General features: G+C 47.8%; 1 long non-coding RNA gene and 1 other non-coding gene across 2 annotated transcripts in view; one reads left to right on the top strand and one right to left on the bottom strand.

Moving 5' to 3' along the window:
* Positions 1-9290: 9290 nt before the first annotated feature.
* Positions 9291-9363, bottom strand: TRNAT-UGU (transfer RNA threonine (anticodon UGU)). The gene has a single exon. It is a non-coding gene; the product is annotated as a tRNA-Thr (tRNA).
* Positions 9364-11392: 2029 nt separating this feature from the next.
* Positions 11393-11616, top strand: part of LOC135186626 (uncharacterized) — a 78569-nt gene continuing 78345 nt past the window's right edge. The window contains exon 1 of the long non-coding RNA XR_010307063.1: positions 11393-11508. This is a non-coding gene — a long non-coding RNA (uncharacterized LOC135186626). The remainder of the gene's footprint in view (positions 11509-11616) is intronic.

Raw genomic sequence — 11616 nt, 5'->3', positions numbered from 1 at the left:
GGGTCAATGGGCTGAGGCCAATGGTATGAGATTCAACAGGCCCAAATGCAGGGTCCTGCAATTTGGTCACAGTAACCCCATGCACTCTACAGCCTGGGGGATGAGTGGCTGGAGAGTGACCTGGCAGAGAGGGACCTGGGGGTGCTGGGTGACAATGACTGAACATGAGCCAGCAGTGTGCCCAGGGGGCACAGAAGGCAAATGGATCTTGGCTTGTATCAAGAGTAGTGTGGCCAGCAGCACTAGGGAAGTGATTTTGCCTCTGTATTTGGCACTGGCAAGGCTTCACCTTGAGCACTGTGTGCAGTTCTGGGCCCCTCAGGGCAAGAAGGATATCGAGGTTCTGGAGCAGGTCCAGAGGAGAGTGACAAGACTGGGAAAGGGACTGGAGGGAAAGTCTTAATGAGGAGAGGCTGAGAGAGCTAGGATTATTCAGCCTGGAGAAGAGGAGACTTAGAGGGGACCTTATTACTCTCTACAACTGCCTAAAGGGAAGGCAGTTTCCCAGGCAACTAGAGACAGGATAAGAGGGCACAGTCTGAAGCTGCACCAGGGGAGGTTTAGGTTAGGAAACACTTCCTCACAGAAAGAGTGATTAGGCACTGGAATGGACTGCTCATGGAGGTGGAGTCACCATCCCTGGGTGTCTTTAAGAGAAGATTGGATGTGGCACTTGGTGGCATGGTTTAGTTGATGTTGTGGTGTTGGGTCATAAGCTGGACTTAATCTGGGAGGTCTTTTCCAGCCTCAATGATTCCGTGACTCTGCTATTTCACCTCTTGTTCTGGTGTTATTAATGTTAAAACCTAGCACAACTACAAATCACTTCAGCTTTACCTTTTGCTTTCTCTGTTCTTAGAGTCATGTTTTTGATGCTCTTTCTTGTGCTTTCCTATTGTGAAAATCTTTAATTTCCTTTTCTTGAACAGGAGTAATGAAGTCTCAGCTCCTTAAAGTGTGTTGACCCTGTGTGTTCTTAGTTTTCCACACCAGGTTCTCTGTATTCTGAGCAGCTCTCTCATTCTGGAAGCCTTAGCAGGACTTGGTTTAGCTTTCAGAGCAGCATAAGCATACCATTATCAGTGAACAAGCCCATACCTTCCCCTTGGAGCAGTCCTGCAGAACTGGAGGATTGATGTGTTGTGTACTGGCTCGAATTTACAGCTCTTCATGGCTTTCTGTGAGTGGTGTTCTCACCTGCAGTGGTTAATGGAAGGTTCTTCTCTGCCTTATGTGCTGCATTTGAGGGTGGTGTGTTGGGCAAAATAACCCAGACTGTCCACTGCTGAGTCCTTGGGGAAAGTGAGCAGTAAGCTCTGTGGGAGGTTGTGTACTCTCTCCTAGGCTGAAAACAAGTGAAGCTACTCAAGCTTTTCTGTCCTCATCAGAGGGCAACAAGGAGTGTCCTTGTTTCCTGAGCTGAAGTGTCAGTAAATACTCTGTGGTTTTGCCTGCAAAGTGGTTATGTTTCTAGGAAAGGGAGAGAGGCATCTTAGTGGTAGATAGTTTTACCCTAAAGAGCTCAGAAAAGGCTAAGGAATCAAGAGGACAGTAGGTAGAAATGCAGAGTGTGCTGGTATCCCCATACCCCTGCTGCTTGTGGATTCAAGGTAAGGCTAATTGCCAAGTAATGCCCTAATTTCTGTGCTTGTCCACAATGTTTGGGAGGAATAACTGAGGGAAAATGATAGTTCAGCAGATTTAAGTACTTGGATTTAAAGTCTTTTATCTCATCTCCTGCTCTGGCAGGGGAGTTGGACTCGATCTTCTCGGGTCCCTTCCAACTCCTAAAATCCTGTGATCCTCTGATACTGCTGACTCTAGCAACTGGCACATTTCCAGTTCATTGAGAGCCAAACAGATATGTTTATTGGCAAGCTGCTGGATGGCCAAGGTACCCCAAGTTAGAGCCATGGCAAAACAAGTGCAGGAGAAGTGATCTTGACCCTGTACTCAGCATTGTTGAGGTCACATCTTGAATGCTGGGTTCAGTTTTGGGGCCCTCACTACAAGAAAGATATTGAGGTGCTGAAGTGTGTTCAGAGAAGGGCAACAAAGCTGATGAAGGGTCTGGAGAACAAGTTTTGAGGAGCAGCTGAGGGAAATGGAATTGTTTAGTCTAGAGAAGAGGAGGCTGAGGGTAGATTTCATTTCTCTATACAACTACCTGAAAGGAGGTTGGAGTGAGGTTCAGATGAGTCTCCTCTCTAATATAAGGTGATAGAGTGAGGGGAAATGGACTGAAACTGTGGCAAGGGAGCTGTAGTTTGGATGTTAGGAAAACTTTCTTTCCTGCAAGAGTGTCCAGGCATTGAAACAGACTGCCCAGAGAGGTGGTGGAGTCATCATCCCTGGAGGTGTTGAAGAAATTTGTGGACATGGCACTTTGGGGTATGGTTTAATGGCCATGGTGGTCCTAGGCTGATGATCAGACTCTATGATCTTAGAAGTGTTTTGGTTGGAAAGGACCTCTAAGACTCTAAAAAAACTGGAGATTGTTTGGTGCTTGGTTGTTTTGTTTTTCTGTTTGTGGGGGGAGTTTGGTGTGTGTGTGGGGGGGGTATTTTTTTGACAACAACCATTTCCCAGTAAAGACTCTGAGGAGATCCATATAGCTGCAAGGAATTCTCAGCTGTCATGTTACACTCATGGTTTTATTGAGAAGTTAGGGCTGGGAGCTTTTGGCTTCTCCATGAGCCACATGCAGTGAAATCCTCTAAGGAAATAATGACGTGTGGGGAAAGACAGATGAGTTTTCTATGAGCAGAAGCATGCCTATGTGTGAGATTATCCCTGCAGCTTCCTGTTCCCTGCTCTGCCTGTGTCCAAGGGTGGTAATGCAGTAAGTAGGGAGCTGCAAAAAGCAGCAGATAGGATACCTCTGCATTGGCTGTAATAGTTTCTCCTAGGATTTGTGGGAATGAGAGGAGGTATCTGATAGTCTTTCTCTTTTTCCTTTTAAATTACTTTGTTCTGATGTTTCAGAAGCAATAGAACAGCTCACAAAGCCTTGCTCACTAAGATGCTCTTTTGTATGGAAAGAAGGGAGGAGTGGGACAGGGAGGGCGTATAAAAGCCACTTTCTAACAGCATCAGGCTGACTGTTTGCTTCTGCAGCTGCAAGGCAGCAGAACTTGCTCCTCTGCACTCTTGGTGTGATGCTGATCTTCAACTTATGCTTTGTGATGCATGCAGGACAGCAGTGATGAGCACTCCGGACGCCTGGGGCTTTGTTGGGATGTTACAAGTAAGGATGTGTAAGTGAAAGGAAAGTGTATGTTTTGGTGACATAAGAAGAGAGCTTGGTTGTGATCAAAGCACTCCCACTCTGCTCGTGGAAGAGCAGAGTTGGGGAAGCATCATCCTCAGGAACAAAGGCTGAATACAAACAAAATCCACCTGCAGACACAGCTGATGCCGGGCTTGGCTGACTGCTGGGCTTGCTCATGCATTCCTCGCCAATGATGAAAGAGGGCAAACTTCTCATGCATCTTTAAATCACTTTAATGTCAGCTGGGATCAAAGCCACTAAAATCATTTAGCTGAAGTACAGAATAGCACAGTGAACTTCAGGTTGTGCTGCTGCCTTACATGTGTATTTTCCCCTTACTTTTTTTCCTGAATGCCTTGTTTTAACCCTGAGTACCTGGGTTTGTGGGTAACAGCAATATCTCTGTAAGTACTTTTGTCCCAAAACTACTTGTGCATCTAATTGTTGCTTCAATTTTGTTGTATTTTATGCCCCCTCCCCATCCCCCTTCAGTCTTTATGAAACTGAGAGCCAGGTTTGGCACTTCAAAAGCTGAGTACAATGGCAGTTACCAACTGAAGACTGTTTGCATTTCATGTATTTGTTTTACTAGTATTTCTTGGTTGAAGGATTTCTCCATCAGTTTAAAGTGAAATGTAGGGATTAGATTTGTGAGTGCTTCTAGGGACAAGAGAAATGTCTGGAGGTTCGGCTATCTGATGTGTGAAACAGCAAAGAGACAGCCCAGAGAGCTTCTCCCTGCCAAGTATTAAACTTCAGAGAGACTAAAGGAAAGAGGATGTAAGCAAATCTGAGTGAATGCTGAGCTCTGTGGCTGGCAATTCATAGAGAGGATGAATGAAGCACACTACAAAGTAGCCCAGGATTTCTATGCATCTGACCTCAGGAATCCTACACTGAAGGCAGTGAGCACTTGGCCGTGCGCTGGAAGGAGCAGCAGCAGCAACTATAGAATTTCCTTGCCCATGTATATTTTTTTGCCTGTTTGCTGTGCCTGGTAGGCAGTTTGCTGGGACATCCTCAGTGTCTGGATTATGAGCCACCTTTCCACCTCCCCCCCACCTTTCACTTGGAGTTCTGTGCTACCTATGCAAGTTTTGGCTGCTATGATCAAGAGGGAGACAACAGAATGGCAGCAAGCTACTGGGACACCTTGGATTATATTGATCCCTGTGGGCATAAACTCTGTGGAACATAAAGATATCCTGTGTCAGGTAGGGCAGGAAAAAAACTATCTGTATCCTACACTTTGGGCTGCCTTGGGTGTCAGTTGTGGTTTTGATAGCCTCTTACAGCTATCTGTATTGCAGCATGGCAAACGTGGGCTGACAGGGGTAGTGGTACCTACTCCTCAGCATGCATTTTGTGAAGTGCTTTGTGTGAGGTCCATCAGTGTGCTATCTGGCAACTTACAGTCATCATTTGGTACTAGCAGTGATCTATGAAAGTGTTGCCCAGTGCAGATAATCAGGATCCTGATGCTCTTTTCATTTTCTGCTAGTGGAGTGGCTACTAGAGTTTGGATTACAAATTCTACAGGATCAAATTGCTTATGGGGATTGCCAGGGAAAGTGTTTGAATCCCTGCACTGCATGAGGGATGTGGTTTGATTGTGTTCCCGCTGAGAGTGCTCCAAATGGCGTGGGGGTTAAAGCAGAACAAAATGTAATAGGCAGCAGTTTCACACAGCTGCTGCAAGTTCCCAAGGCTTCAGTCACTGCATTTTCATCAGGGCTAGTTCCCTGCTGTTCACCTGGCTCATGGAAGCAGGCATTCTGTGGTGACAAAACACCGAGGGTGGTGTTCTGCCTGGGCTCCCCTGCCTCTCTGTAAGTAGAGGGCAGAACTGATCTGCCTCTTAACAAATGTTAAGTCATGCAGAGCTAGGTTTACTGCATGCCAAATCAAAGCAGCCAAAAGGTACAAGACCTTACTACCTTCTGTTAATACATCCTTAGCCCTAAAATATTACTTGTGAACCGAAGTGTTTCCATGCTTTTTGGATGCTGGCAAGATTCTGACATCATCCTTGGGGTAAGAGTGACACACCCTTTCAGAACTACCACTGGAAAGAAGGTAGTTGGTTGCCACTTCACAGCTGGGAAATGGGAAAAAAAGATGTATTACAGGTCCTAGCAGAACCATTGGTGTTGGTGTCATGAAGATTTCTTCTACATGCTGAGGGCAGAAAGAGACACTATAAAAAAGTCATGACTGCTGCTTTGGTTGCTCGTTCTGCAGGGTGTAATGCAGTTTTGTGTTGGTTGTAAGGGCAGTAGCAAACCCCACCAAACCACCCTTTTTCTTTAGCTTATTACTTTGCAAATAGGCGTTTGTCACTTGAAAATAGATGAAAAAGTGAGATTGTTGTTAAACTTTAGGGGAGAAGCTTATGATGGTTGTGTTGCTTCAGTGTACTGTGTCCTCCTGCTATATCTGTGCTGCTGACTGGAAGAAAGCATTATGCAGAGTGCTGCTGAGGCCTCTGGGGTGACACTGGATATATGTCCAACTCCCCAGGCAAACCTACAAACTTGTTGGAACTTACTGGTAACTGTTTACTTCACACAGGTAAGATTATGAGGAAAGGCTGAGATCCTTGAGGTGGTTCAGTGTACAGAAGAGAAGGTTCCAGGGAGACCTTATTGTGGCCTTTCAATAATTAAAGGGGCTTTATAAGAAAGATGGAGACAAACACTGTAGTAGAGCCTGTTGCAACAGGACAAGGGGCGATGGTTTTAAACTAAAAGAGAGGAGATTCAGCCTGAATTTGAAGAAGAATTCTTTTATGCTGAGGGTCCAGAGAGGTGGTAGATGTCCCAGATGTCCCATCCCTGGCAACATTTGCCATGTGGGGTGGGGCTCTGAGCAATCTGGTCTAGTTGTGGATGTCCCTGCTGACTGCAGGGGGATTGGACTAGATGAGCTTTAAAGGTCCCTTCCAACCTGGAGTGTTCTATGATTTTCTTGTTTGGTGGCAGCTACGCAAATAAGGCTGAGTCCTCTGGCAGATACTGTCTGGTTGTTGAATTGATGGAGAAGCCAAGATCTACCACACAATTTGCACTAGTGCTGTCACTTTGGTGTATCACTTTGTTACCAGTGATCTCATGTGGAAGAGATGGAAAATGAAGGCCTCTCCACAGCATCCTGACTACCTGTCACTACCCATGGAATGTTGACGTGTACTTAATGCCACATCAGATACTGAAAGACAGATGCACAAATGTGATCAAGGTGGAGTTGTGCCCAGTGCTGACTTGTGCTCTGTGTGGCAAAACTGCTGCTGGTACCAAGTGCTGTTGTTGATACTATTCACAGAGTGGTTTGAGTTGGAAGGGACCTGTAAAGATCATCTAGTTCTGATTCCTCTGCCATACGTAGGGACACTGTGCACTGGTCCAGGTTGCTCAAGGTCTCACCCAGGCTGCCCTTGAACATCTCCAGGAAGCAGCCATCCACAGCCTCCCTGGGCAACCTGTTCCAGTGTCTCACCACCCTCCTTGGAAAGAATTCTTCCCCAGTGTTCAGTCTAAACCTACTCTCCTCAAGCTTCAATCTGTTTGCTCTTCTCCAATTACAAGCTCCTATAAAAAGTCTTTCCCCTTCTTTCTTGTAGCCCCCTTTGGGTACTGGGCAGTCTTCCTGCAGTGATCTCTTCTCCAGACAGAACAGCCCTAGCTCTCACAGCCTGTCACCAAAGGCTCCAGCCATCTGATAATCCTTGTGGCCCTCCTGTGAAACTATTCAAGCATTTCAGTGTCCTTATGCTCAGGGCACCAGAACTGGATGTAGTACTCCAAGTGGGGAACTTGGGATACAAAGATTAGTCTCAGAAGCAGTAGTAGACAAAATAATATTAGCTTATGTCTCTTGAATAAAATACATCTCAGGCAAGAGGTGTTAAGTGCTAGTTGATAAAACTGCATTACTAATAGCTGCTCTAAATTGGCAAGGGCAGCATTGTTTTACTTTTCTTGGGGGAGACCAGGGTAGCTGTGATGTGCTGCAACAAAGCAGCTCATTCAGTCAGGTCTTCCTTCATTGCCAAAACCAGCAAACAGTAAAAACCATCCAAGTTCTCCCCCAGCCTTCCCAGTGTGGTAGTGAGCGATCTGAGCATTCCACAGGGGAAGCTGCTTTTAGTGACCTGAGCAGTCTCACTGGTCCCACAGAGCCCAAGGGAGATGTCATGGAGTGCAGCTTGGCAGTGGAGCTGTGTTTCCTCACAGCTGACAGAGGGTTGGATGAGGATGTGTTCTGGATCAAGGATTTTCTGCTGTCAAGGGTGGTGGGACTCTGGAGTAGGCTACCCGGGGAGGCTGTGGATGCCTCCTCTCTGGGGTGCTCAAGGCCGGGCTGGATGAGGACTTGGGCAATCAAGTATAGTTGAGAGGTGTCCCTGCCCATTGCAGGGAGGTTGGAGTAGAGGATCTCTAAGGTCCTTTCCGATGTAAGACATTCTGTGTTATGTTCATTTTGAAAACACACAGGCTAGAAGAGACCTCTAAAGCAATCTGGTTCTACTGGTATTGCTGCTTCTCTTTGCATCTGGCAAGGTCTGCATCTGCTTTTGCTAGCTACACTTGTTCGAAGCATTTGTAAGGCAGAGAAGATATTAATGCAGTAGTTCTTCATGCTTTGACTGTCCATGTACTCAACTTCTTATACATGTGCCAAACAAAATCTCTGGATGCACTGGTTTGGGCTGCTGGTGTGAAAACCAGTGAAATAATCCTTCTGCAGAATTCAGCTCCTTCTGTTCTAACTTCTGCGACTTTGTTCTGTTAAAACAGAAAACAAACAAACAAAGGATAGAAGTTCTGGCCCAGAACTTTTGCAAGATGGGGAGATAAAATTCAGGTAGAAATTCAAACAGTACTTGGAGAGGAGAAGGCTCTAGGAGACCTTTTTGTGGCCTTCCAGTATCTGAAGGGGAGCTACAGGAAAGCTGGTGAGGAACCTTTTAGAGTGTCAGGTAGTGATAAGCTAGGGGGAATGGAGCAAAACTAGAGGTGGGTAGATTCAGATTGGAAGTTAGGAAGTTCTTCACAATGAGGGCAGTGAGACACTGGAACAGGTTGCCCAGAGAGGTGGTAGAAGCTCCATCCCTGGAAGTTTTTAAGGCCAGGCTGGATGTGGCTCTGAGCGACCTGCTCTAGTGTGAGGTGTCCCTGTCCATTGCAGGGCGATCAAGCTGGGGGGGGTGTGTGTGGATCTCTACTTGTGTCTGTGAAAGCTTTCAGAATGCCTTTTGTGTGTGTGCCTTTGAACTGAAACACAGTAAAAAAGAATATATAAAGTTTCATTGTCTCATGGTAATGAAATTAGCTATTTTTTTGTTTTAAACAATGTTTTTTTTCCCAGCAGCTTCCAGAGGATTCAGTAAGGGCTAGAAATGCTTAGCAAATCTTAAACCCAACTTAAATCAAAGCAACACAAACAAAGCAATCCTTAAAAATCCTAGTCAGAGCTGAGCAACTGCGTTGAATCATCATCTGGGTTCTAAGTGACCAGAGGCTGGATTCTGTCCAGTTGGAGAGCACATCTTGACCAGCACATCAGGGTCGGGTGCTGCAGCTTCCCCTGGCTGAGCCTCTTCGCCCTGGGCATGGAGCTGGACTGGAAAGATGCTGATGCCCCACCAAGCCTGGCAGGAGCGCATCTCCTGCGACATGAATTTAGCGAGGACCTTGGAATTGCGCTAACCAACTGTGAAAGAGGGGAAGTAACAAACTTCAGCTGTTCCGTAGTTATTTCCGTAGCAGAGTTGGTGTAAATGGGAGGCAAGCAAACGCCGTCCCTTAGCGGTACGCCCGGTAAGCTGTTCACCTACCGCCATCTTCTGGGTGCAACGCATACACCAGCAGCTGCGTAGGGACCGCACGCACTTCCCTTAGCCCCCGCGCAGCGACGCTCCCTGTGCTGGTCGGGAGAGGGAGGGGGCAAAAACAAAGAGAAGAAAAGAAAAAGCAACCGAAAGTATAGAAAAATAGAGCAGAGCACAGGAAAAAGCGGAAGGCCCCAGCGAGGATCGAACTCGCGACCCCTGGTTTACAAGACCAGTGCTCTAACCACTGAGCTATGGAGCCACCTATCGGTTGCACCCCTGCCGACGGCCCCTGTGCCTCGCAGGGGCAGCCCTTGCCGGGGCCTCTGGGTCTTAGCGGGGGTAGAGGCGAAGCTGTGGCAGAGCCTCATAGGTTTCATAGAATCGTTTCGGCTGGAAAATACCTTTAGGATCATCAGAGCCAACCGGTTTTTAACTCTACAGTGTCTGGTGCTGACCCACGTTCCTCTGTGCTGCACCTCTGCATCTTTTAAAGCCTTTGGGGAGGGGGATTCAGTCACAGAATCAAAGAATCACTGAAGCTGGAAAAGACCTCTGAGATTATCAAGTCCAGCCCATGACCTAACACCACGACATCAGCTAAATCATACTGCCAAGTGCCATATCCAATCTTTCCTTAAAGACCTCCGGAGATGGTGACTCCACCACCTCCCTGGGCAGCCCATTTCAGAGTGTAATCACTCCTTCTTTGAGACTCCCTGGGGAGCCTGTTCTAGTATCTGAGAAGAACCTTTTCAGTGAAAGATTTGTCCCTAATTTCTAATCTAAAACCTCTCCTTCAGCTTGAGGCCATTTCCTCTCATCCTATCACGGGTGGGGGTTGGTCTCTTCTCCCAGGCAACCAGCAACAGAACAAGGGGACACAGTCTCAAGTTGTGCCAGGGCAGGTCTAGGCTGGATGTTAGGAGGAAGTTCTTCACAGAGAGAGTGATTGGCATTGGAATGGGCTGCCCAGGGAGGTGGTGGAGTCACAGTCCCTGGAGGTCTTCAAGATAAGCCTGGATGAGGCACTTAGTGCCATGGTCTGGTTGACTGGCTAGGGCTGGGTGCTAGGTTGGACTGGATGATCTTGGAGGTCTCTTCCAACCTGATTGGTTCTATGATTCTATACTAGGGAGAAGGGACTAATCCCCTTAAAGCAACATCCTCCTTTCATGTGACTTGTAGAGAGCAATAAGGTCTTTTCCCAGCCTCCTTTTCTCCAGACTAAACAACCCCAGTCCCCCCAGCCACCCCTAAGACTTGTTCTCCAGACCCTTCACCAGTGTCTCTGGCTTTCTTTGGACACAAGAAAGCTGGTTCTTTTCTCTCTAGCACTTCAATTACCCTCTTACAGTGAAGGCCCCAAAACTGAACCTAGCACTCAAGGTGTGGCCTCCCCAGTGCTGAGCACAGGGGCACAGTCCCTGCCCTGACCTTGCTGGCCCCACTGCTGCTGATACAGGCTGCAATGCTGTTGGTGTTCTTGTTCATCTGGGCATGCTGCTGCCTATCTCATCACCCAGTTTAGGAGGGACATTGAGATGCTTGAGCATGTCCAGAGAAGGGCAACGAGGCTGGGGAGAGGCCTCGAGCACAGCCCTACGAGGAGAGGCTGAGGGAGCTGGGATTGGTTAGCCTGGAGAAGAGGAGGCTCAGGGGAGATCTCATTGCTGTCTACAACTACCTGAGGGGTGGTTGTGGCCAGGAGGAGGTTGCTCTCTTCTCTCAGGTGGCCAGCACCAGAACAAGAGGACACAGCCTCAAGCTGTGCCAGGGGAAATTTAGGCTTGAGGTGAGGAGAAAGTTCTTCCCTGAGAGAGTCATTGGACACTGGAATGGGCTGCCCGGGGAGGTGGTGGAGTCGCCGTCCCTGGAGCTGTTCAAGGCAGGACTGGACGTGGCACTTGGTGCCATGGTCTGGCCTTGAGCTCTGTGGTAAAGGGTTGGACTTGATGATCTGTGAGGTCTCTTCCAACCTTGCTGATACTGTGATACTGTGACACTGTGATACCCTGCAGTGAGGGCACCAGGGGGCCTCTCTCCAATTATCTGCAGCAGTTTCACCTGTGACAAGCTCCTGACGGTTCCCTCGCAGCTGTTCCCTTCACGGCAGAGCTCGGCGTGAACCCACAGCCCGGCTCACCTGTGTGGCCTCTGCTGAGGGGAGCGAGGAGGCCTCCCTCCCTCTCTCTTTATCCACAAGTGGGTGCACCTGCTGCAAGTTTGGAGTGAAACTGTAAGTGGATGCACCTGCTGCAAGTTTAGACTGAAACTGTCTTGCCGGGGAGACTATTTCAGTGCAAACAGAGCTTGTGAGGGCTCCAGGCCGTCTGGTAACGTCCTCTGTGCTGGGAAGGAAGGAGCAGTTGTTCCCTGTGGTTGGCACCAGCAGAAGGTTTCAAAGGTAAGGCTGGACTGTATTTGGTCTTGTGTGAAGTGTGTGTGGGGAAACAAACCTTTTAAATGGAGAAAGGATGATCAGCTTGGTGTTGTAAGTCTTGGGTTTTGTGGT

The sequence above is a fragment of the Pogoniulus pusillus genome, chromosome 25 (genome assembly GCF_015220805.1).
Source record: "Pogoniulus pusillus isolate bPogPus1 chromosome 25, bPogPus1.pri, whole genome shotgun sequence".
In the NCBI taxonomy this organism is placed as follows: Eukaryota; Metazoa; Chordata; class Aves; order Piciformes; family Lybiidae; genus Pogoniulus; species Pogoniulus pusillus.
Note: the sequence above shows the minus strand (reverse complement) of the source record. Positions and strands in the feature narration are given on the sequence as shown.